Source organism: Oncorhynchus nerka, linkage group LG19, assembly GCF_034236695.1.
Source record: "Oncorhynchus nerka isolate Pitt River linkage group LG19, Oner_Uvic_2.0, whole genome shotgun sequence".
In the NCBI taxonomy this organism is placed as follows: domain Eukaryota; kingdom Metazoa; phylum Chordata; class Actinopteri; order Salmoniformes; family Salmonidae; genus Oncorhynchus; species Oncorhynchus nerka.
In genome coordinates, this window is record NC_088414.1 from 29,984,717 (window position 1) to 29,995,288 (window position 10,572).

General features: G+C 43.7%; 1 pseudogene; it reads right to left on the bottom strand.

Annotated features, from left to right (window-relative positions):
• LOC115147044 (zinc finger and BTB domain-containing protein 17-like) lies at positions 1-6,660 on the bottom strand (annotated as a pseudogene).
• Positions 6,661-10,572: the final 3,912 nt, after the last annotated feature.

Here is a 10,572-nt window from a genome sequence, read left to right on the forward strand (position 1 = left end):
TATGAACAAAGGCCCTTTAATAAGTATAGTATAACATTAAGACAAAGTAACGATGCATCATGGGTCAAAAATACATTTTAAACACAGGACAGGTCATAGCAAAATCCTGTTCTTTAAAATTTGACATTTTGTTAAAAATTGACGTGCAAAAATAACCACTGAATGCAGTACATGACCCTGTTGCCTTGGGTGCAGAGAACCCACTACGTATAATGGATGTAACTCCAGCTGTGCATTTGAAAGTATAGTACCAGTCGAAAGTTTGGACACACCTACACATTCAAGGGTTTGTCTTTATTTGTACTATTTTCTACATTGTAGAATAATAGTGAAGACATCAAAACTATGAAATAACACATATGGAATCACAAAGTAACCAAAAAAGTGTTAAACAAAACTACATTTATTTTATATTCTTCAAAGTAGCCACCCTTTGCCTTGATGACAGCTTTGCACACTCTTGGCATTCTATCAACCAGCTTATCCTGGAATGCTTTTCCAACAGTCTTGAAAGAGTTCCCACATACGCTGAGCACTTGTTGGCTGCTTTCCTTCACGCTGCGGTCCAACTCATCCCAAACCATCTCAATTGGGTTGAGGTCTGGTGATTGTGGAGGCCAGGTCATCTGATGCAGCACCCCATCACTCCCCTTCTTAGTCAAATAGCACTTACACAGCCTGGAGGTGTGTTGGATCATTGTCCTGTTGAAAACCAAATGACTATCCCATTTGGTTATCGCTTAGTGGGACTGCTGCAGAATGCTGTGGTAGCCATGCTGGTTAAGTGTGCCTTGAATTCTAAATAAATCACAGAAAGTGTCACCAGCAAAGCACCCACACACCATCACACCTCCTCCATGCTTCACGGTGGGAACCACACATGCAGAGATCATCCGTTCACCTACTCCACGTCTCACAAAAGACATGGCAGTTGGAACCAAAAATCGCAAATTTGGACTCTGTCCATTGCTTGTGTTTCTTGGCCCAAGCAAGTCTCTTCCTATTATTGGTGTCCTTTAGTAGTTGTTTCTGTGCAGCAATTCAACCATAAATGCCTCCTCTGAACAGTTGATGTTGAGATGTGTCTGTTACTTGAACTCTGAAGCATTTGGGCTGCAATTCCTGAGGCTGGTAACTCTATTGAACTTATCCTCTGCAGCAGAGGTAACTCTGGGTTTTCCTTTCCTGTGGCGGTCCCCATGAGAGCCAGTTTCATTTTAGTGCTCGATTGTTTTTTGCGACTGCGCTTGAAGAAACTTTCAAAGTTCTTGAAATTTTCCAGATTAAGACATGAAGGTCAGTCAAAGTAATGATGGACTGTAATTTCTCTTTGATTATTTGAGCTATTCTTGCCATAATATGGACTTGGTCTTTTACCAAATAGGGCTGTCTTTTGTATACCACCCCTACCTTGTCACAACACAACTGAGTGGCTCAAATGCATTCAGAAGGATGGAAATTCCACAAATTAACTTTAAACAAGGCACACCTGTTCATTGAAATGCATTCCAGGTCACTACCTCATGGTTGAGAGAATGCCAAGAGTGTGCAAGGCTGTCACCAAGACAAAGGGTGGCTACTTCAAAAAATCTAAAATAAAATATATTTTGATTTGTTTAACACTTTTTTGGTTACTACATGATTCCATGTGTTATTTCATAGTTTGTCTTCACTATTATTCTACAATGTAGAAAATAGTAAAAATATAGAAAAACCCTTGAATGAATAGGTGTGTCCAAACTTTTGACTGCTACTGTATATTCTCAGTATTGTCAACCTATTTAGAGGGGATTTAAATTAGTATTTTCCATAATTGCAGATGGACCAGTTTACAAGGATAATACACTGGGACAGAGATTGACAGCTAAAAGGCTGAAACTAAATGTGCTCTGTTCTAATCAGACAAACATCAGACAAACACTCCCTCAGATAGAGATGGTTTACATTTTCTCTCTGAATGGGCCGATCAATAAGAGGAAGAATTAGAACGATTGCAAGTGATTACATATTTACATTTCATGGTGGCATTAATCGTTAAAAGTACATTCAGCAATATGACGTGACTATAAATATCGACTTCTGACGAAGAGAGTAGGAAGAAGCTAATCTGGGCAGCATTACCACACAGCTATCACACTCCTGGCTGGTACAAATATATGCAGCTGTTTATCAGTATATCTGTGTGGGTGGGTTCTAACAAGCAGTGGTGTAAAGTACTTAGGTAAAAATACTTTAAAGTAAAACTTAAGTAGGTTTTTGTTGGGTAGCTGTACTTTACTATTCTGGACCACTTTTACTTCACTACATTCCTAAAGAAATTAATGTATTTTTTTACTCCATACATTTTCCCTGACACCCAAAAGTACTCGTTACATTTTGAATGCTTAGCAGGACAGGAAAATGGACCAAGGAGAATATCCCTGGTCATCTCTACTGCCTCTGACCTGGAGGACTCACTAAACACAAATTATTCATTTGTAAATTATGTCTGAGTGTTGGAGTGTGCCCCTGGCAATCCATAAGTTAATAGAACATGAAAATGGTGCCATCTGGTTTGCTTAATATACGGAATTTGACAATTTATACTTTTACAATTGATACGTAAGTATATTTTAGCAATTACATTTACTGTTGATACTTAAGTATATTTAAAACCGAATACTTTTAGACTTTTACTCCAGTATTTTACTGGGTGACATTCACTTGAGTTATTGTCTGTTAAGGTATGTTTACAATTGGGTACTTTTCCCCCACCACTGCTAACAAGGCATTGCGCTCTTTCTGAAGTTATTGCACTGTTGTTCATGGTAACGTCACATCGCTGAGTCTCCGTTTAATGTCACCATGGCGGTGGCATTAATAGTAGCAAACTAACTATTGTTACAATTCTATAAAATGGTCTTTGGACATGGTTGCATATAACTCCATTCCATATGAAAATACACATGACGAGCACCTTAAAGGATGAGTATCCAGGTAGTTTGTGGAGTTGCATGGGAGAAGGGGGACATGAGACATGGGTACATTTCATATTCTATAAACTACTTTCACATTTCTAAGATTATAATGCACTAAAGTATATGTCAGGGGGTCAGACAGGCACATGAAGTGTCTCTGAAATGAATAGGCTACCCTGGTCAAGTGACAATACTAAGGGAATTTTAGACTTCCTCACACAGTACAGTAATGGAATAGGAAGACTCTTTACTGTCATATTCCTAATGCACTAGGCAGAAGGATGTGGCCATCCTACACACAGTCCACATCGTCCCCTTCAGCTCCCCACTCATCAAACCTCATCTGAGGGGAGGGTGCAGCAGGATGGAGGCTGTTGATGTTGTCCAGGGCTTCTGGGTCCGGCTCCTCTCCCAGGCCTGCCTCCATGTTGCCAGACTCCTCACGGTGAGTGCGGACATGCTTGCGCAGCGCCGCTGGCTCCTTGAAGGTGCGGTTGCAGAAGGGGCAGATGCAGGGCTTCTCTCCAGTATGGATGCGCTGGTGGTGCTTCAGGTGCTGCAGTCGGCTCAGACGCTTGCCACAGATGGCACACACATAGGGCTTGTCACCCGTGTGGGTGCGCTGGTGCTTGCGCAGGCCGTCTAAATGGCGGAAGATTTTAGGACACTCAGAGCAGGAGTAGGGCTTCTCGCCTGTGTGAATGCGAAGATGGGTTTTCAGGGCCCCTGACTCACGGAAGCGGCGGCCACACACCCCACACGGATAGGGCTTCTCTCCTGTGTGGATGCGGATGTGCTTCTTCAGGCTGGAGATGAGGCGGAAGGTCTTCCCACACTCTAGACAGTGGTGGGGCCGATCTGCATCTGGATCTCCTGGAGAGGTGGATGGTCCTGCTGTCTCTCCCGCCCTCCCTGGGGATATGCTGTCCCTTCCCACTGTTCCAGGAGACCTCAACACCACTTTCTGTCCTGCCAGTCCACCCTGAGTCGGACCACCAGTGGCAGTACGTGGCCTCGTGGGTTTTGGGTGTCGAAGAGAGTAGCTGCCGGAGCGCAATGACCCCTCCTGCTCCACCACATGGATATATCCCAGATCACCCACATTCTGGGCCGTCTGCTCACTGCCGCCAGCACCCCGGCGCTCCTCGGCCCTGGCCCTCTCCTGCAAGCCTGCTCTGGACCTGAACTTGTACCAGGCCCCTGCTCTTCTTTGATCTCAAATCTTGTTCCTCCTGCTTGTGTCCCCTGCTGCTGCCTCCTCTCATCTGTTTAGTACAAAATAACAGAAAGGGCTGTAAGCACACAGATATTCAAATGTTTCAAATCATTCCAAATGAATGGCATTAACCACAACAGATACATGAGAACATTTATGTGGGCAGCAGCTCGTGAAAAATCATGGGCATTAATATGGAGTTTGTCCCCCTTTTGCTGCGATAACAGCCTACCCTCTTCTGGGAAGGCTTTCCAATAGATGTTAAAACATTGCTGTGGGGACTTGCTTCCATTCAGCCATAAGAGCACTAGTGAGGTTGGGCACTGATGTTGGACGATTAGGCCTGGCTCGCAGTCAGCGTTTCAATTCATCCTAAAGGTGTTCGATTGGGTTGAGGTCAGGGCTCTGTGCAGGCCAGTCAAGTTCTTCCACACCGATCTCGACAAACCATTTCTCTATGGACCTCCCTTTGTGCACAAGGGCATCGTTGTGCTGAAACAGAAAAAGGCCTTCCCAAACTGTTGCCATAAAGTTGGAAGCACAGAATCATCTAGAATGTCATAGGGTTAAGATTTCCCTTCACTGGATCTAAGGGGCCATGCCCAAACCATTGAAACCAGCCCCAGCCCATTCCTCCTCCACCAAACATTACAGTTGGCACTTGGCATTGGGGCAGGTATCATTCTCCTGGAATCCCCCAAACCCGGATTGGTCTGTTGGACTGCCAGAAGTGTGATTCATCACTCCAGAGAACACGTTTCCACTGCTCCAGAGTCCAAAGGCTTTATACCTGGTGATCTTAGGCTTGTGTGCAGCTGCTCCGCCATAGAAACCCATTCCATGAAGCTCCAGACGAACAGTTCTTGTGCTGACGTTGCTTCCAGAGGCAGTTTGGAACGCGATAGTGTTGCAACCGAGGCCTGATGATTTTTTACGAGATATGCGCTTCAGCGGTCCCATTCTGTGAGCTTGTGTGGCCTACCACTTCGTGTTTGAGCCGTTGTTGCTCCTAGACGTTTCCACTTCACAATAACAGCACTTACAGTTGACAGGGGCAGCTCTAGCAGGGCTGTCTTGATGGAAAGGTGGCATCCTATGACGGTGCCATGTTGCAAGTCACTGAGCTCTTCAGTAAGGCCATTCTACTGCCCGTTTGTCTATGGAGACTGCATGGATGTGTGCTCAATTTTATACACCTGTCAGCAACAGGTGTGGCTGAAATAGCCGAATCGACTGATTTGAATGGGTGTCCACATACTTTTTTGTATATATAGTGTAGGAAGTGATATTCTAAATTGTTATATCTACATAGGATTGCCTTGTGACAAATAGGAATAATTTACCTGGCCGGCTGTGGTCAGAGCAGATGTTAGGTGTGTTGGCAGCATAAGAGTCCATAGAATGGTTGGTCACAGAGCCGTCTGGTTGGATAGAGAGCTGACACATTTTATAGTCATCCCTGGAGTCGTACCCATGCAGAGACTCACTGAGAGAGCCACTCATCTCTAGGTCGACTCCGGAAACACACCGTCCGTCCGCGCCATTGACATTACGGTGGCTCTGGCGGTCCCTGTCCATACTTGTGTTCATAGAGCCAATAGATGTGAGAGAGGGGGCGAAAACTGACTGACCCATGGTCTGTGCACCAGGGAAAGGAATTTGCAACTGGTCAATTAACTTTTGGGCGCTGCTAAGACATTCCTGCAACGTCCTCAATTCCACTTTGAGCCTTTCGTTCTCCTGCTCCTTGTTAACCAGCTCTTGTTGGGTCTCGTTGAGCACAAGTACTACCTCGCCCAAGAGGGTATCTACAGCAGCGGATAACGTGGTTCGAATGGTCGGGGCTAACCGTGTCTTGAGTGAGGATATAGTCATGTTACCCTGGCATGCTTGGTGCGCATACTCAGCTTTCTCTACTTTACGATCACAAGACTCAGTCCCAGCTCGGTTTGGTGCGTTGATTATACTTTGTTTGCGATTAGCACCACCGGCTGTGCTATTGCTATTCAACGGAGAATCCGTGCCGCTGTTACAATTTCCTCGCCTGGAAGCCATAGCTAGCTAACTACAGTAGCTAACGTTACTGCGCTGGCCAGCTTGCGCCGACTGCAAAGGCCGCCTGAGACTAGTTAATAGTTCAAACGTGAAAGATAACTATTTCGCTGTAAGCAAATCCAACAAGGTACCGTTCACTATGCCAATAAATAATGTAATTTCTTGACAAGTTTAGCTCACTAGCTAAACCCGAAAAAAGAAGCTAACGTTACTGTTAGCTACCAAGCAAGCTAACATCAGCTAGCTAGTTGACCAAAGACACTGACGGTGATGAATGAAATTGGTCTGTCAAAATTCAGTAACAGAAGTTTGTTTTTGCTTTATATTAACAGCGTGTTTGGAGTAAACTTGCACTGTAATCTAATTGAGAGCTATGCCAGTCGCAATGCCAACATCCGTTCGACGTCCATCTTCTACTTCTAGGTAGGGGCGTTTCACCGTCGCATATGAATGACGTATACTGTGTACATGCAACGGAGCGTTCCTCTGGTGTTGCTGACGGATGCCAGATCTTACAACACCTGGAAAGGCATTTTCAGTATCAGCTAACCACATCATATGTTATAGCATTCAATTCAATGCAAGGGGCTTTATTGACATAGGAAACATATGTTTACGTTTGTAGAAATATTACAACGTTCTCCTGCTCCTCCAATAAAAACTGAACTTAAATTATTACTAACACAAGTTCCAAAATAATAAAGGCATTTCAAATGTCATATTTTGTCTATACAGTGTTGTGACAATGTGCAAATAGTTAAAGCAATCCAATTTAAGGGGCTTTATTGGATGGGAAAGATATGCTTACATTGCCAAAGCAAGTGAAATAGATAATAAACAAAAGTGAATATCTAACTTGATTTTTAAGGTATCACGCAAAAATTGGTTGATGCATGGAAACGCGATCAATGGTTGGCTACATGTTCTTTTCACAAAGTTTCTAAACCCAGAGGAGCAACATTGCCAGGCTTCCAGGAACCCTTTGCTAAACAGATCAAACAGACCAGGCCTGGGGTTTGAGAAGAATTAAAGGCACAACCTAGATTATAGCCAATGTCTAAAGTAGTTGAATATGTTATTACTCCAACCTCATGAAAGTGACAAACTGACACGTTTTCAATTTAGTCAAAAACAACTTCATATCGAAAGAGTGCCTTTGATTTGACAGCCTGCACATGCGCAGTTCGGTGCGAGACTTGAGCCTAGCTAGGCTAGATTGAGCCTAGCTAGGCAACTCGCCATCGCCTAGAAGTGTGATCGGGATTTCGATTGGCTATAGTTGCTTCTCCAATCTTCAGAGTATGCGGTTGAACACTGTATGATGGAAACAGTCAGTTTGTTATTTTTGACTAAAACATAAGGAATATTCATTAAATATGTATACTGAACTTGTTTTTGTGTGGATTCCGCGACGCGGTTAGCTTTTAACAGCCAGGAATGCTATTTTTTTGTCCCAGAATCCCACTTAACAGACACGTTGAAGCCTGCTTGACAGAGATGCTTAGCCGCTAGCCTTCAAGCTAAAGAAGTTGGTACCAGATGAGTTTTGCAATGGAGCCCTCTTTGTCTGGAGAAATAAATGAACGGGTCCAGCGCTGTAGGAGCTGTATCTACTACACTGTGTTTCGGGACAAACCGGATCAGTCAGAGATTCAATGCTGCAATTGTTTCCTTGCTGAGGATTATAGGCTTGAGGTGGCTTCCTTGATCACACAGGTCGACAGCCTACGTAAGAAACTGGGGAAAACGCAGAATGGAATGTTTACCTTTTCTACCCAGGTGCCTGGACGGAGTTTGCGCTTGTTGGATGCATCTCTGCCTTGGTGTTTGTTGTTATCCAACTGGCCGGTGTTGCCCAGAGCTCCCCCATCTGATAGCGGAGTTGAAGGAGCACAACAAGAGGAGCAAGACAATCAATGACAATTGAAGAAGACAGTGGACTCCCGCAAAGCAGTCTACACTCCTAACGAGAGGCCCGGAGCGGATACAAACAACAAATAGTTTTGCTGTCCTGGAGTCTGATCTTCCTGAACCTTCGTCGCTGGGGGTGCCTGTGTCTGAGGCTGCAGTGCCTACTCCTACGATTTCGAAGTCAACGTTGGCAACCTTCCGTCCCTGCTCTGGATCGAGCGGGGCTTCTCCATCTGTCAGAGGCCTGCACCAGGCAATGGGAGCAACAGGCTCAAGTTATCCTGCCTCACGCCCGTCCATAAAGGGTTCTGCGAATCCTGTGAAGCGTGGGAGTTGGCTGATTTCCCTGTCCTTCTCGCCAGCTGTGATTTTGGGCAGCTCCATGGTAAGAAATGTGACAGTTCCTGGTGCAAAAACAATGTCTTATCCCGGAGCTGGAGTAAATGACATTACTAAGCTGTTCCCGAATTTACTACGTCAGGACATAGAAATAAATTCTATCGTAGTCCATGTGGGTTTTAATGACATTATGAAGGGCAGCTCTGAACAGTTGAAACTTGATTTTAAAGCGCTGATTGACTCTCTGCAAGACACTAACAAAAGACCCATCATATCTGGCCCTGTGCCCTCTCTGAATCATGGCATTGAACGATTTAGCAGGATTATTTCTCTTCGCAACTGGCTATGTGATTATTGCAGCTCAATGGGTGTAACTTTTGTTGACTATTTCGATACCTTTTGGAAACAAAACACGTTTAATAAGGAGGATGGGATACACCCAAATCATTATAAGGCTGCGTTGAGACAATGACTTATCACTGACCCAAGCCCATCTCAGATAATCCCTACCAAATGTACATTATACCAGGGGCGTTGGTAGACACAATGTAAGTAACCTAATTTATGTCCTTCTAACTGCCCTGAATGCATCTGCTGATGCTACAGCTATTGTATGCAGTAATCATGTACCTATGAACCAGATTTATACTGTTAGCACTGAGGCAGTGTGCCCTAGGAGGAAATCCACTGTGTGCAGCTCACCCTGCACTAACATAAATAACATGAGCATATCTACTTCTGCTAAGCTTCCCAGTAAAGCAATGGAAACAAGTAAGCATCCCAGAAGAAAAGTGCTCAAAATAACCCACGTTAACATATGTAGCTGAAGAAACAAGGTTCATGAAATTAATAATTTGCTAGTAATAGATGACATTCATATTTTGACTATCACTGAAACTCACTTAGATAATACCTTTGATGATTTAGTGGTAGCAATACAAGGTTAGAACATTTACAGAAAAGACAGAAATGCCAATTTTGTAGTGATTTCTATGTTGTTGATGTAAAGAATATTTGGCTGCACTTGACACATTTATGAAATTGCTTATTCCAGTTAATAATAAGCATGCACCCATTAAGAAAATGACTGTAAAAACTGTTAAATCCCCATGGATTGATGAGGAATTGAACAATTGTATGGTTGAGGGGGATGAGGCAAAAGGAATGGCAAAAAAGCCTGGCTGCACAACCAATCATTCATTGAATCAGATGGCTCATTCATCACAAAACCAACTGATATTGGCAACTATTTTAAGGATTTTTTCATTGGCAAGATTAGCAAATTTAGGCATTAGCAAACACTGACACATCCAAGTATAGCTGACCAAATTATGAAAGACAAGCATTGTAATTTTGAGTTCCGTAAAGTGAGTGGGGGAAGGGGTGAAACAATTATTGTTGTCTATCAATAATGACAAGCCACCAGGGTCTGACAACTTGGATGGAGAATTACTGAGGATAATAGCGGACAATATTGCCAGTCCTATTTGCCATATTTTCAATTTAAGCCTACTAGAAAGTGTGTGCCCCCAGGCTCGGAGGGAAGCATAAGTCATTCCGCTACCTAAGAATAGTAAAGCCCACTTTACTGGCTCAAATAGCTGACCAATCAGCCTGTTACCAACCCATAGTACATTTTTGGGGGGGAAAAATGTGTATTTGACCAGATACAATGCTATTTTACAGTAAACAAAATGACAACAGACTTTCAGCACGCTTATAGGGAAGGACATTCAACAAGCACAGCACTGATGAATGGCTGAGAGAAATGTATGAAAAAATATTGTGGGGGTTGTTTTGTTAGACTTCAGTGTGGCTTTTGACATTATCGATCATAGTCTGTTGCTGGAAAAACGTATGTTATGGCTTTACACCCCCCTGCTATATTGTGGATAAAGAGTTACCTGTCTAACAGAACAGTGTTCTTTAATGGATGCCCCTCCAACGTAATCAAGGTAGAATCAGGAATTCCCCAGGGCAGCTGTCTAGGCCCCCTACTATTTTCAATCTTTACTAACGACTTGCCACTGGCTTTGAGTAAAGCCAATGTGTCTATGTATGGATGATTCAACACTATACATGTCAGCTACTATG